The sequence below is a fragment of the Apostichopus japonicus genome, chromosome 4 (genome assembly GCF_037975245.1).
Source record: "Apostichopus japonicus isolate 1M-3 chromosome 4, ASM3797524v1, whole genome shotgun sequence".
In the NCBI taxonomy this organism is placed as follows: Eukaryota; Metazoa; Echinodermata; class Holothuroidea; order Aspidochirotida; family Stichopodidae; genus Apostichopus; species Apostichopus japonicus.
Genome location: NC_092564.1, coordinates 12,102,062 through 12,118,260, shown reverse-complemented (window position 1 = coordinate 12,118,260; position 16,199 = coordinate 12,102,062). Strand labels below are relative to the sequence as shown.

Below are 16,199 nucleotides of genomic sequence, written 5' to 3'. Positions count from 1 at the left end.
TTTAATTCGTATGGACATTATATCAGCAATTATTTTCCTGTATGGCCTACCATATCCGTACGTAGCTGGCATCACTGCTGAAGTAGTTTTCCTGTTTGTGTATTGCTTAATCTCTGTTTGATCTAATTTCTTTGATGTGTATAGTGAATTGTTGTAGTTGCACATGCTATTTTATTCCTTTGTTTCCGTCTTCCCCATGGAGGTAAAACAGAACTGTCCACCTCTCGTGACAATAGTCTGGTTCCTTCGTAGCTATGTGGAATGTTCCAGCCACGCGAAACTCCGAGAGTTCGAGTCAGTATTTGTATTCAGTTAGCGCACTAAGAGTGTGTGATGTTTTTGGTGTTAGCCGCTGCCCAGTGAGGTTCGTTGGCAAGTTCGTTAAAAGTTAACTGTTCTTTTATAGTTTAGGCAAGTCTGAGTAATTTTTCTTATAATATTGCGGGCGTATTTCCCCGTTTGTCTGAATCCCTTTAAATTATTACTCTAAACCCATTTAAAAATTGGGAACAAGGTGTTTACGTCGGACGAAATTATCGCTTCACCCTGCGGGATTATTCTTGTATTTGTGGATCTTGGGTGGCTTCGATTCGGGTTGAATTTTCCCCGAGGCAACGCCTACGTATTGTGTAGATTTGGGACTTATACGTTTTTGCCACGGACTTCGCAGGTACGTCTCATTATTTATGTAAATTATAAGCTGATATTTATGTGGATTTACAATGTTATTAATTAAATATTGGTACTATAGGGAATAGATTAAGGTGTAAGTTGGGCAGTTTATTTCTTTCTATCAATAAATTTGTTAGTGATTTATTGCCTATTGGTGAAGTATTAATTATCACCTTGCTACATTCTAATTGGGGGCACTGCGATGACCTCAAGTAATATATAACTTGGTTTGTTAGACACCTGCCCAAGGTGGGCAGAGGTTTTGTATTAAAAATATTGGTAGTGCAAAACTTTATTTGTTCAGATTGCGTTAACTTGTAGTTGCCCCACATTGATTCTGACATATAGGGTGGCCGACAGCGGCCCTATAGAACCAACTGCCGCTCGGCTGGTTACAACCTGTTGGGGGGGGGGGGGCTACAATAGTACATTACAGAATAAATATAGTCCTACCATTATCATCATTCTGAAAGTCTTCCCCCGCCCGAATCAAGAAAGAGAGAAACATGATTGCACGACAGGTTCTGTAACTCTTTTCGTGGAAATTTGGTTCATTGGTAAAATACTTAAAGAGAGGGGGGCGTAGAATATGAGGTAACATTTTGACTGCATGCTCTTGTTTGTTTCACTAAGGTTGCACTATAGCCTCAGTGATACACTAAGTCACAATAATGTAACCCTCCCCCCCATGTGGTAAACGCATTAAAATAGCAAATCAGTTTCAAGTAACTGCGAGTGAATATACTTTCAGATCTTCTAGGCCACTGAGATCTTCTCTTGATTATATGAAATAGAAGAAATATGTATATGATTTTAGCCTAATAAGACACCAAGAGCTTTAATTTGGTTACATCTTTGGGCGGGAAGATGGGAGGAGTACGACTGAGTTCGGGAGGGAGGGGGGGGGGGGTAGTAAGTAAAGTGGCAAGAACAGTCAGCTCTCGGATACTATGATGAAATGTGGCCGTAGAGTCGCGTTTATCCGACATCCCCGTGACTGAAGTATATTTGAGGGCGTTGTGTTCAAGTGGTTAAGGCAGTGGACTTGTGATCTAAGTATTACCGGTTCGAGTCCTGGCAGATCATTGCGTTGTGTCCTTGGGCAAGGCGCTTTTTCTCCATTGCCTCTCTTCACCCAGGTGTATAAATGGGGACTTGCGAGGTAACTTGTAAATATAGTTGCGTGCGCCGGTTTGTGGCTGCACCCTATGAGAAGTCCCCCGGGGGACACGTGGCTGTTGTGCACTGTGGTGCCCCAGGAGAGATTGATTGAATTGTGCACACTTTGGTGTGTAGGTGTAACAAGTTACCAATGACCAGGGTTAAGTTGTAAAGTCGTGTGCAGGGGCGTAGCGAGCGGGGGGTGTGGGGGGGGGTGTCACACCCCCCCAATAATTTGGTCGCTGTCGGCAAATTTTGGGTCGGCAAAAGGAGAAAAGGTGAAGAGAGCGGAAGGGGAAGAAAGAAGGAAAGCTGAATAGAGAAAAGGAGAACGGGAGCTTCTTCCGTGCCAAATTTGACTTAAAATATGCACCAGATTGCATCTAAGGACGTTTCAAACTAAAAATTTTCCAAAGGGGAGGGGTAGACCCCCTACCTTTAGACCCCTCCCCCATTTCAGTCACCACTTCCAGATCCGTCGGCAAATCAAATTTGACTTAAAATATGCATCAGATTGCATCTAACGACGTTTCAAAACTAAAAATTTTCCAAAGGGGAGGGGTAGACCCCCTCCCCTTAGACCCATCCCCCATTTCAGTCACCAATTCCAGATCCGTCGGCAAATCAAATTTTACTTAAAATATACACCAGATTGCATCTAAGGACGTTTCAAAACTAAAAATTTTCCAAAGGGGGAGGGGGAACCCCCTCCCCCATTTCAGTCACCACTTCCAGATCAAACGAATTACATTTACATAACCATTCAGGAAGCTCAGCAAAGAAATCAATTCAAACTTTAAATGAAGGGAAACATAAGCTTTTATTGAACCAACTTGTACAAATTGAACTATAAATATATGAACCAAAATAAGTAAAAATGAATGCATAAATGTACACATTAAAGCAATAAGTAAATGCTGCAGTGAAATATTAAGCATAAGAAATGCAGAAAGTATTCCTAATTAGAGAAACTATAACCCTGCTAGAATTTGAAAGGTTACAATACACTTCTCCAACATAATAATGTTCAGTTGGACTAAAATAACTATAGTTATTTTACATGTGGTGAAAATGATAAATTTCTCCTTAACTAGGAACCCCTTTCTATACTCATGCATGTATTAGTTTCAAACGTTCTACGGATGATTCCATTGAACCAGCTTCGAGAAAGCAATTTTTAATTGACTACGGGAAAACAGTGGATCACGATTTCTACACACACATTCTAGACATAACTATTTCGACAGATTTTAATTCTTATAGCATACAACTGGACAGGAAGGATCATGGTCTGTAAAAGAGCATATGCCCCGACAGCTATTAAGAAATTAAAACACTGTTGCCACCGATATTGCAGCCTGATGAAAATAACGAAGTCACGGTCTAGCTTCCTTCACACTACTAATACGCATAGTTTCCTAATGTAGTACATTAGGAATTAAATGATATCAGGACTCAGTTGCATGGTGAACTACCCACCCACATGCACACACCCACACAAATGTATGCTGGCGAAAAACAAGTTATATTTGGATAATATTCACGGAAGCTCAGTTAACCTAAATTTAGGAAAATATAATAAACTGAACAGAGTTTTTGTGCAAATTTCTTATGTACTTGTACTCTTTGAAAATGTACCCTTTGAAAATGTACTCTTATGTACTCTTTGAAAATATGAATGCATCAATAAATATATTAAAGAAATGATTTATTAAGCGTAAAAAGACCGAATATCCATACTTTGATAAACTATTAAGCCTACAAAGATTTAAAATGGATGCAATAAATATCTCCATCATGGCAACATACTGTTGCTGAAATTAATACAGATGTGATAAAATCATGAAATCCTCCTGGACTAAAAACCCAATCAATTCAATTTAGGGATTTTGTTAGTTCATATACCAGACAAGTGGTAAACTGGTTTCAATTGATTGGGAAAACCATGGAAGGGTTCATGACTTTATTTGCGTGAATTTACGTGATTTTAATAATATGAACACACTCTATTTACGTAATTTTTTGGGAATACATATTTTCAACAGTTTATAAATACAGGTAAATTCAGGTAATTTGCCAACATTTTGAGTACTATCGTTGCATGCGTGCATGCCTGTTCCATCATTTTAGCATATATAAAATTGCACAGGAGGTATGACGTTCTGTGAAAGAGCATATGCCCCAAGATATATAGTGTAGCAACAAAACACTTATGCAGGTCTATTGTCCGCTGATTGTCCACCTTTCCCTCTCATACAAATATCATTACGTCCATCTTCTTTCATCATCATCAGTCATGGCTGTCCTACCTTTTCATTCACCTTCATCGTATTCATTCTTCTAATCCTGTCTTAATATTTCTGACTTAATCGTCGTGCAGTCTTTTATCAATAAATTTGCTTGTGCAGTCTTCCTCCATCTTTAATCATCAACGTCCTAGAACCTCATCCACCTTCATTCGGCTCAATCATCCTTCATTCGTGGACTCCCCTTGTTCTTCTTCAGTCTTCATCCATCTTTTATCATCGTTGTCCTGGAACCTCATCCATCTTCATCCCACTCAATCATCCTTCATTCTGGACTCCCCTTGTTCTTCTGGTGGCATCATCCAGTGTCTTAATCCATCTTCCACTGACATCATCCACATTCCACAGTCGTCATCCATCTTCTTAAGATGTCGTAGTCCTGCATCTTAATCCATCTTCTTATGCATCTGAAACAACAAGACTACAAAAACAGTTAGAACATATCAAATACATAACCCACCCACTAACCCTGGAACCCCCACTCTTCTTCTGGTGGCATCGTCCAGCGTCTTAATCCACCTACTTCCGTCTGCATCCACCTTCCACCGTCATCATCCTTCTTCTGCATCTGAAACAACAAGGCTAGAAAAACAGAACATATCAAATACATAACCCCACTCACTAACCCTGGGACCCCCCCCCCCCTCTTCTTCTGGTGACATGGTCCAGCATATTAATGCACCTTCAGTCTGCATCCACCTTCCACAGACATCACACTTCTTCTTACGTCGTCATCGTCCTGTGTCTAAATCCGTCTTCTGCATCTGAAAAAACAAGGCTAGAAAACCAGTTAGAACATATCAAAAACATAACCCACCCACTAAACCTGGGAGCCGCCCCTCTTCTCCTGGTGGCATGGTCCAGCGTTGTTATGCACCTCCTTTCGTCTGCATCCACCTTCCACAAACATCATCCTTCTTCGTACGTCGTCATTGTCATGCGTCTTAATCCGTCTTCTGCATCTGAAAAAACAAGGCTAGAAAAACAGTTAGAACAAATCAAATACATAACCCATCCAATAACCCTGGGACCCCCCTCTTCTTCTGGTGGCATCGTTTAGCATCTTAATCCACCTCCTTCCGTCTGCGTCCCACTGAAATCATCCTTCTTCTTACGTCGTCATCGTCCTGTGTCTAAATCCGTCTTCTGCATCTGAAAAAACAAGGCTAGAAAACCAGTTAGAACATATAAAAAACATAACCCACCCACTAAACCTGGGAGCCGCCCCTCTTCTCCTGGTGGCATGGTCCAGCGTTGTTATGCACCTCCTTTCGTCTGCATCCACCTTCCACAAACATCATCCTTCTTCGTACGTCGTCATTGTCATGCGTCTTAATCCGTCTTCTGCATCTGAAAAAACAAGGCTAGAAAAACAGTTAGAACAAATCAAATACATAACCCATCCAATAACCCTGGGACCCCCCTCTTCTTCTGGTGGCATCGTTTAGCATCTTAATCCACCTCCTTCCGTCTGCGTCCCACTGAAATCATCCTTCTTCTACGTCGTCCTGCGTCTTAATCCGTCTTCTTCTTCATCTGAAACAACAAGGCTACAAAAACAGTTAGAACATATCGAAAACATAACCCACCCACTAACCCTGGAACCCCCACCATTCTTCTGGTGGCATCGTCCAGCCTCTTAATCCACCTACTTCCGTCTGCATCCACCTTCCACCGTCATCAAGCTTCTTCTGCATCTGAAACAACAAGGCTAGAAAAACAGAACATATCAAATACATAACCCCACTCACTAACCCTGGGACCCCCTCTTCTTCTGGTGGCATGGTCCAGCATCTTAATGCACCTCCTTCAGTCTGCATCCACCTTCCACAGACATCACACTTCTTCTTACGTCATCATCGTCATGTGTCTTAATCCGTCTTCTGCATCTGAAAAAATCAAGTCTAGAAAACCAGTTCCAGCCTATCAAATACATCACCCACCCACTAACCTTGGGACCCCCCCCTCTTCCTCTAGTGGCATCGTCCAGCATCTTAATCCACCTACTTCCGTCTGCATCCACCTTCCACCGTCATCATCCTCTTTCTGCATCTGAAACGAAAAGGCTAGAAAAACAGAACATATCAAATACATAACCCACCCACTGAGCATGGGCATCGTCTGGTGGCATCGTCCAGCGTCTTAATGCACCTCCTTCCGTCTGCCTCCCACTGTCATCATCCTGCGTCTTACGTCTTCATCGTCCTGTGTCTTAATCCGTCTTCTTCTGCATCTGAAACAACAAGGCTAGAAAAACAGTAAGAACATATCACAAACATAACCCACCCACTAACCCTGCGACCCCCTCTTCTTCTGGTGGCATCGTCCAGCGTCTTAATGTACCTCCTTCCATCTGGATCACCTTCCAAAAACATCATCCTTCTTCATACGTCGTCATCGTCCTGCGTCTTTATCCGTCTTCTGCATCTGAAAAACAAGGCTAGAAAAACAATTAGAACATACCAAATACATAACGCACCCACTAACCTTGGGACCCCCTCCCCCTCTTCTTCTGGTGGCATCTTCCAACGTCTTAATGCACCTCCATCGGTCTGCATCCACCTTCCAAAAACATCATCCTTCTTCATACGTCGTCATCGTCCTGCGTCTTTATCCGTCTTCTGCATCTGAAAAACAAGGCTAGAAAAACAATTAGAACATACCAAATACATAACGCACCCACTAACCTTGGGACCCCTCCCCCTCTTCTTCTGGTGGCATCGTCCAGCGTCTTAATGCACCTCCTTCCGTCTATATCCACCTTCCACAGACATCCCACTTCTCCCTAGGTCGTCATCGTCCTGCGTCTTAATCTGTCTTCTGCATCTGAAAAAACAGGCTAGAAAAACAGTTAGAACATATCAAAAACATAACGCACCCAATACCCAAGGACCCCCCTCTTCTTCTGGGGGCATCGTCCAGCGTCTTAATGCACCTCCCTCGGTCTGCATCCCCTGTCATCATCCTTCTTCTTAAGTCGTCATCATCCTGCGTCTTAATCTGTCTTCTGCATCTGAAAAAAAACAAGGCTAGAAAAACAGTTAGAACACATTGTTACGATCAACTCGATCAAGGCCAGAATACCCCTCCCCTTGGATTCACAACTCAAATGACTAAACAATACACTGTAAAATTTAACTTTAAATATAACATTAAGTATTTATTTAATTGTGTGTTCAAGGTAATTAAAATCAAACAAAGATCATTTATCAATATCAAAGCAGTTTACACTAAAACAGATTTAATAAGTTATACTATAATTTACTCACGACCTGGTGTGTGCCGCGACGCGAGCTGCAGCATAAGTCCAGTGACAAAAAGTCCTGGCGAATATTCCAGCGAAACTTGTCGACGGACGAATGTCCAATATTGAAGAAATCCAGCTCCCAACTTGATGACTTCCACTTCGGAGGTCGACTACTAATGAATGTCCAAGTTGTGCTTGCAGCTTGTTTATCCTTGGATTCCTGTCCTTGGGTAACTCAGAGGCCACAATAAGTAGTGCTGACTGGCACAGAACCGAAGACGGCTACACAACGATGGGCGACTTCGAAGCCGGTAAACTTGTAGCAAATCCACTAATAAAGAGACAGCTATAACTTTACTGTCAAACTAAGTGAGTATTTACTCACACTGGAATTGTAGGATTTACTTGAGCGAGATGCTATTAAACTCCCAGAGCCAAGATGGTTAAAACTCTTGATCTCAAATTATCAGGTGCTTATATAGCCTTTTCACAAGTCCAGAAAGATCTTGCAATGTCCATCCATTCTAGAAGCATCTTACAGTAGCTCCAGCTCAGTTCAACCAATCCAAAAGGTCACTTCACCTTTCCAGGAAATCCTCACCTAGTGTTCTAAAAATAGCACAGGGGATGTCCCCATGGCAGCACTCCAATGTTCTAGTATGTTCAAATGTGTACTGTGTTGAGATGTTCTAAATTGTTCTCAAATGTTCTAACTCTTCTAGAAGCTTCTCAACTTTTCCAAATATTCTGCACACACACCAGGCAGTTCTATAATATGATTCTTAGATTAATTTATAATATTCTGTAATATTGATTTATAATACAACTAATTGTTGCAAAAATCATACAAATTATTGAGATTACTTAGGGGCCTGTAACAACATAAAATACATAACCGACCCACTAACCCTGGGAATCCTCCTTTTCTTCTGCTGGCATCGTCCAGCGTCTTGATGCACCTCCTTCCGTCTGCTTCCCACTGTCATCATCCTGCTTCTGACGTCTTCATCCTCCAGCGTCTTTATCTGTCTTCTGCATCTGAAAAGACAAGGCTAGAAAAACAGTTAGAACATATCAAAAACATAACAGACCCACTAACCCTGCGATCCACCCCTCTTCTTCTGGTGGGATCTTTCAGGGTCTTAATGCATCTCCTTACGTCTATATCCACCTTCCACAGACATCACACTTCTTCCTAGGTCGTCATCGTCCTGCGTCTTGATCCGTCTTCTTCTGCATCTGAAACATCAAGGCTAGAAAAACAGTTAGAACATATCAAAAACATAACCCACCCACTAACCCTGGGACCCCCCTCTTCTTCTGGTGGCATCGTCTAGCGTCTTAATGCACCTCCTTCCGTCTGCGTCTCACTGTCATCATCCTGCTTCTTACGTCTTCAACGTCATGCGTCCTAATCTGTCTTCTGCATCTAAAAAAAAACAAGGCTAGAAAAACAGATAGAACATATCAAAAACATAACCCAACCACTAACCCTGACACACCCCCCATCTTCTTCTGGTGGCATCGTCTAGCGTCTTAATGCACCTCCTTCCGTCTGCGTCTCACTGTCATCATCCTGCTTCTATCGTCTTTAACGTCCTGCGTCTTAATCTGTCTTCTGCATCTGAAAAAAAACAAGGCTAGAAAAACAGTTAGAACATATGAAAAACATAACCCACTCACTAACCCTGGGACCCCCCCTCTTCCTCTGGTGGCATCGTCCGGCGTCTTAACGCACCTCCTTCCGTCTGCATCCCACTGTCATCATTCTTCTACGTCGTCCTGCGTCTTGATCCGTCTTCTTCTGCATCTGAAACAACAAGGCTAGAAAAACAGTTAGAACATATCAAAAACATAACCCACCCACTAACCCTGGGACCCCCCTCTTCTTCTGGTGGCATCTTCCAGGGTCTTAAGGCATCTCCTTCCGTCTATATCCACCTTCCACAGACATCACACTTCTTCCTAGTCGTCATCGTCCTGCGTCTTAATCTGTCTTCTGCATCAGAAAAACAAGGCTAGAAAAACAGTTAGAACATATCAAAAACATAACCCACCCACTAACCCTGGGATCCCCCTCTTCTTCTGGTGGCATCATCCAGCGTCTTAATGCACCTCCTTCCGTCTGCTTCCCACTGTCATCATCCTGCTTCTTACGTGTTCAACGTCCTGCGTCTTAATCTGTCTTCTGCATCTGAAAAATCAAGGCTAGAAAAACAGTTAGAACATATCAAAAACATAACCCACCCAATAAACCTGGGACCCCCCTCTTCTCCTGGTAGCATCGTCCAGCGTCTTAATGCACCTCCTTCCGTCTGCGTCCCACTGTCATCATCCTACTTCTTACGTCTTCATCGTCCTGCGTCTTGATCCGTCTTCTTCTACATCTGAAACAACAAGGCTAGAAGAACAGTTAGAACATATGGAAACATAACCCACCCACTAACCCTGGGACCCCCCTCTTCTTCTGGTGGCATCTTCTAGCGTCTTAATGCACCTCCTTCCGTCTTGATCCGTCTTCTTCTGCATCTGAAACAACAAGGCTAGAAAAACAGTTAGAACATATCAAAAACATAACCCAACCACTAACCCTGCGATCCACCCCTCTTCTTCTGGTGGCATCTTCTAGCGTCTTAATGCACCTCCTTCCGTCTGCATCCCACTGTCATCATTCTTCTACGTCGTCCTGCGTCTTGATCCGTCTTCTTCTGCATCTGAAACAACAAGGCTAGAAAAACAGTTAGAACATATCAAAAACATAACCCACCCACTAACCCTGGGACCCCCCTCTTCTTCTGGTGGCATCTTCCAGGGTCTTAAGGCATCTCCTTCCGTCTATATCCACCTTCCACAGACATCACACTTCTTCCTAGTCGTCATCGTCCTGCGTCTTAATCTGTCTTCTGCATCAGAAAAACAAGGCTAGAAAAACAGTTAGAACATATCAAAAACATAACCCACCCACTAACCCTGGGATCCCCCTCTTCTTCTGGTGGCATCATCCAGCGTCTTAATGCACCTCCTTCCGTCTGCTTCCCACTGTCATCATCCTGCTTCTTACGTGTTCAACGTCCTGCGTCTTAATCTGTCTTCTGCATCTGAAAAATCAAGGCTAGAAAAACAGTTAGAACATATCAAAAACATAACCCACCCAATAAACCTGGGACCCCCCTCTTCTCCTGGTAGCATCGTCCAGCGTCTTAATGCACCTCCTTCCGTCTGCGTCCCACTGTCATCATCCTACTTCTTACGTCTTCATCGTCCTGCGTCTTGATCCGTCTTCTTCTACATCTGAAACAACAAGGCTAGAAGAACAGTTAGAACATATGGAAACATAACCCACCCACTAACCCTGGGACCCCCCTCTTCTTCTGGTGGCATCTTCTAGCGTCTTAATGCACCTCCTTCCGTCTTGATCCGTCTTCTTCTGCATCTGAAACAACAAGGCTAGAAAAACAGTTAGAACATATCAAAAACATAACCCAACCACTAACCCTGCGATCCACCCCTCTTCTTCTGGTGGCATCTTCTAGCGTCTTAATGCACCTCCTTCCGTCTGTGTCCCACTGTCATCATCCTGCTTCTTACGTCTTCAACGTCCTGCGTCTTAATCTGTCTTCTGCATCTGAAAAAACAAGGCTAGAAAAACAGTTAGAACATATGAAAAACATAACCCACCCACTAACCCTGGGACGCCCCTCTTCTTCTGGTGGCATCGTCCAGCGTCTTAATTCACCTACTTCCGTCTGCGTCCCACTGTCATCATCCTGCTTCTTACGTCTTCAACTTCCTGCTTCTTAATCAGTCTTCTGCATCTGAAAAAACAAGGCTAGAAAAACAGTTAGAACATATCAAAAACATAACCCACTCACTAACCCTGGGACCCCCCCTCTTCCTCTGGTGGCATCGTCCAGGGTCTTAATGCACCTCCTTCCGTCTGCATTTCACTGTCATCATTCTTCTACGTAGTCCTGCGTCTTAATCCGGTTTCTTCTGCATCTGAAACAACAAGGCTAGAAAAACAGTTAGAACATATCAAAAACATAACCCACCCACTAACCCTGGGACCCCCCTCTAATTCTGATGGCATCGTCCAGCCTCTTAGTCCACCTCCTTCAGTCTGCCTCCACCTTCCACCTACATCATCCTTCTTCTTATATCGTCATGGTCCTGCGTCTTAATCCATCTAGTGCATCTGAAACAACAAGGCTAGAAAAACAGTTAGAACATATGACATACGTAACCCACCCACTAACCCTGGGACCCCCCCTCTCCTCCTGGTAGCATCGCCCAGCCTCTTAATCCACCTCCTTACGTCTGCCTCAACCTTCCACCAACATTATCCTTCTTTTAACAACTTCATCGTCCTGCGTCTTAATCGGTCTTCTGCATCTGAAAAAACAAGGCTAGAAAAACAGTTAGAACATATCAAAAACATAACCCTCTCACTAACCCTGAGACACCCCCCCCCCATCTTCTTCTGCTGGCATCGTCCAGCGTCTTAAGGCACCTCCTTCCGTCTGCGTCTCACTGTCATCATCCTGCTTCTTACGTCTTCAACGTCCTGCGTCTTAATCTGTCTTCTGCATCTGAAAAAACAAGGCTAGAAAAACAGTTAGAACATATGAAAAACATAACCCACCAACACCTGGGATCCCCCTCTTCTTCTGGTGGCATCGTCCAGCGTCTTAAATCACCTCCTTCCGTCTGCATCCCACTGTCATCATCCTGCTTCTTACGTCTTCAACGTCCTGCGTCTTAATCAGTCTTCTGCATCTGAAAAAACAAGGCTAGAAAAACAGTTAGAACATATGAAAAACATAACCCACCCACTAACCCTGAGACCCTCCTCCCTCTTCTTCCGGTGGCATCTTCCAGGGTCTTAATGCATCTCCTTCCGTCTATATCCACCTTCCACAGACATCACACTTCTTCCTAGGTCGTCATCGTCCTGCGTCTTGATCCGTCTTCTTCTGCATCTGAAACAACAAGGCTAGAAAAACAGTTAGAACATATGAAAAACATAACCCACCCACTAACCCTGGGACCCCCCTCTTCTTCTGGTGGCATCGTCTAGCGTCTAAATGGACCTCCTTCCGTCTGCGTCCCACTGTCATCATCCTGCTTCTATCGTTTTTAACGTCCTGCGTCTCAATCTGTCTTCTGCATCTGAAAAAACAAGGCTAAAAAACAGTTAGAACATATGAAAAACATAACCCACCCACTAATCCTGGGACCCCCCTCTTCTTCTGGTGGCATCGTCTAGCGCCTTAATGCACCTCCTTCCGTCTGCGTCCCACTGTCATCATCCTGCTTCTTACGTCTTCAACGTCCTGCGTCCTAATCTGTCTTCTGCATCTGAAAAAACAAGGCTAGGAAAACAGTTAGAACATATTAAAAAGATAACCCTTCCACTAACCCTGAGACACCCCTCCATCTTCTTCTGGTGGCATCGTCTAGCGTCTTAATGGACCTCCTTCCGTCTGCGTCTCACTGTCATCATCCTGCTTCTTACGTCGACAACGTCCTGCGTCTTAATCTGTCTTCTGCATCTGAAAAAACAAGGCTAGTAAAACAGTTAGAACATATATAAAAATAACCCACCCACTAACCCTGGGACCCCCCTCTTCTTCTGGTGGCATCGTCCAGCGTCTTAATTCACCTCCTTCCGTCTGCGTCCCACTGTCATCATCCTGCTTCTAACGTCTACAACGTCCTGCGTCTTAATCTGTCTTCTGCATCTGAAAAAACAAGGCTAGAAAAACAGTTAGAACATATCAAAAACATAACCCTTCCACTAACCATGAGACCCCCCCCCCATCTTCTTCTGTGGCATCGTCTAGCGTCTTAAGGCACCTCCTTCCGTCTGCGTCTCAATGTCATCATCCTGCTTCTTACGTCTTCAACGTCCTGCGTCTTAATCAGTCTTCTGCATCTGAAAAAAACAAGGCTAGAAAAACAGTTAGAACATATCAAAAACATAACCCACCCACTAACCCTGAGACCCCCCCCCCTTTTCTTCTGGTGGCATCTTCCAGGGTCTTAATGCATCTTCTTCCGTCTATATCCACCTTCCACAGACATCACACTTCTTCCTAGGTCGTCATCGTCCTGCGTCTTGATCCGTCTTCTTCTGCATCTGAAACAACAAGGCTAGAAAAACAGTTAGAACATATGAAAAACATAACCCACCCACTAACCCTGGGACCCCCCTCTTCTTCTGGTGGCATCGTCTAGCGTCTAAATGCACCTCCTTCCGTCTGCGTCTCACTGTCATCATCCTGCTTTCTTACGTCTTCAACGTCCTGCGTCCTAATCTGTCTTCTGCATCTGAAAAAACAAGGCTAGGAAAACAGAACATATTAAAACGATAACCCTTCCACTAACCCTGAGACACCCCCCATCTTCTTCTGGTGGCATCGTCTAGCGTCTTAATGGACCTCCTTCCGTCTGCGTCTCACTGTCATCATCCTGCTTCTTACGTCGACAACGTCCTGCGTCTTAATCTGTCTTCTTCATCTGAAAAAACAAGGCTAGTAAAACAGTAAGAACATATATAAAAATAACCCACCCACTAATCCTGGGACCCCCCTCTTCTTCTGGTGGCATCGTCCAGCGTCTTAATTCACCTCCTTCCGTCTGCGTCCCACTGTCATCATCCTGCTTCTAACGTCTTCAACGTCCTGCGTCTTAATCAGTCTTCTGCATCTGAAAAACAAGGCTAGAAAAACAGTTAGAACATATCAAAAACATAACCCACCCACTAACCCTGAGACCCCCCCCCCCCGCCTCGTCTTCTTCTGGTGGCATCTTCCAGGGTCTTAATGCATCTCCTTCCGTCTATATCCACCTTCCACAGACATCACACTTCTTCCTAGGTCGTCATCGTCCTGCGTCTTGATCCGTCTTCTGCATCTGAAACAACAAGGCTAGAAAAACAGTTAGAACATATGAAAAACATAACCCACCCACTAACCCTGGGACCCCCCTCTTCTTCTGGTGGCATCGTCTAGCGTCTAAATGCACCTCCTTCCGTCTGCGTCCCACTGTCATCATCCTGCTTCTATCGTCTTTAACGTCCTGCGTCTTAATCAGTCTTCTGCATATGAAAAACAAGGCTAGAAAAACAGTTAGAACATATCAAAAACATAACCCACCCACTAACCCTGAGACCCCCCCCCCCGCCTCGTCTTCTTCTGGTGGCATCTTCCAGGGTCTTAATGCATCTCCTTCCGTCTATATCCACCTTCCACAGACATCACACTTCTTCCTAGGTCGTCATCGTCCTGCGTCTTGATCCGTCTTCTGCATCTGAAACAACAAGGCTAGAAAAACAGTTAGAACATATGAAAAACATAACCCACCCACTAACCCTGGGACCTCCCTCTTCTTCTGGTGGCATCGTCTAGCGTCTAAATGCACCTCCTTCCGTCTGCGTCCCACTGTCATCATCCTGCTTCTATCGTCTTTAACGTCCTGCGTCTTAATCTGTCTTCTGCATCTGAAAAAACAAGGCTAGAAAAACAGTTAGAACATATGAAAAACATAACCCACCCACTAACCCTGGGACCCCCCTCTTCTTCTGGTGGCATCGTCTAGCGTCTTAATGCACCTCCTTCCGTCTGCGTCTCACTGTCATCATCCTGCTTCTTACGTCCTCAACGTCCTGCGTCCTAATCTGTCTTCTGCATCTGAAAAAACAAGGCTAGAAAAACAGTTAGAACATATCAAAAACATAACCCACCCACTAACCCTGGGACCCCCCCCCCCATCTTCTTCTGGTGGCATCGTCTAGCGTCTTAAGGCACCTCCTTCCGTCTGCGTCTCAATGTCATCATCCTTCTTCTTACGTCTTCAACGTCCTGCGTCTTAATCAGTCTTCTGCATCTTAAAAAACAAGGCTAGAAAAACAGTTAGAACATATCAAAAACATAACCCACCCACTAACCCTGAGACCCCCCCCTCTTCTTCTGGTGGCATCTTCTAGGGTCTTAATGCATCTTCTTCCGTCTATATCCACCTTCCACAGACATCACACTTCTTCCTAGGTCGTCATCGTCCTGCGTCTTGATCCGTCTTCTTCTGCATCTGAAACAACAAGGCTAGAAAAACAGTAAGAACAAATGAAAAACATAACCCACCCACTAACCCTGGGACCCCCCTCTTCTTCTGGTGGCATCGTCTAGCGTCTAAATGCACCTCCTTCCGTCTGCGTCTCACTGTCATCATCCTGCTTCTTACGTCTTCAACGTCCTGCGTCCTAATCTGTCTTCTGCATCTGAAAAAACAAGGATAGGAAAACAGAACATATTAAAAAGATAACCCTTCCACTAACCCTGAGACACCCCCCCCCCCCATCTTCTTCTGGTGGCATCGTCTAGCGTCTTAATGTACCTCCTTCCGTCTGCGTCTCACTGTCATCATCCTGCTTCTTACGTCGACAACGTCCTGCGTCTTAATCTGTCTTCTTCATCTGAAAAAACAAGGCTAGTAAAACAGTAAGAACATATATAAAAATAACCCACCCACTAATCCTGGGACCCCCCTCTTCTTCTGGTGGCATCGTCTAGCGTCTAAATGCACCTCCTTCCGTCTGCGTCCCACTGTCATCATCCTGCTTCTAACGTCTTCAACTTCCTGCGTCTTAATCAGTCTTCTGCATCTGAAAAACAAGGCTAGAAAAACAGTTAGAACATATCAAAAACATAACCAACCCACTAACCCTGGGACCCCCCTCTTCTTCTGGTGGCATCGTCTAGCGTCTTAATGCACCTCCTTCCGTCTACGTCTCACTGTCATCATCCTGCTTCTTA

General features: G+C 44.2%; 1 long non-coding RNA gene across 1 annotated transcript in view; it reads left to right on the top strand.

Annotated features, from left to right (window-relative positions):
- Positions 1–254: 254 nt before the first annotated feature.
- The window catches only part of LOC139966465 (uncharacterized), an 86,498-nt gene continuing 70,553 nt past the window's right edge, over positions 255–16,199 (top strand). Inside the window, exon 1 of the long non-coding RNA XR_011792678.1 lies at positions 255–670. This is a non-coding gene — a long non-coding RNA (uncharacterized lncRNA). The remainder of the gene's footprint in view (positions 671–16,199) is intronic.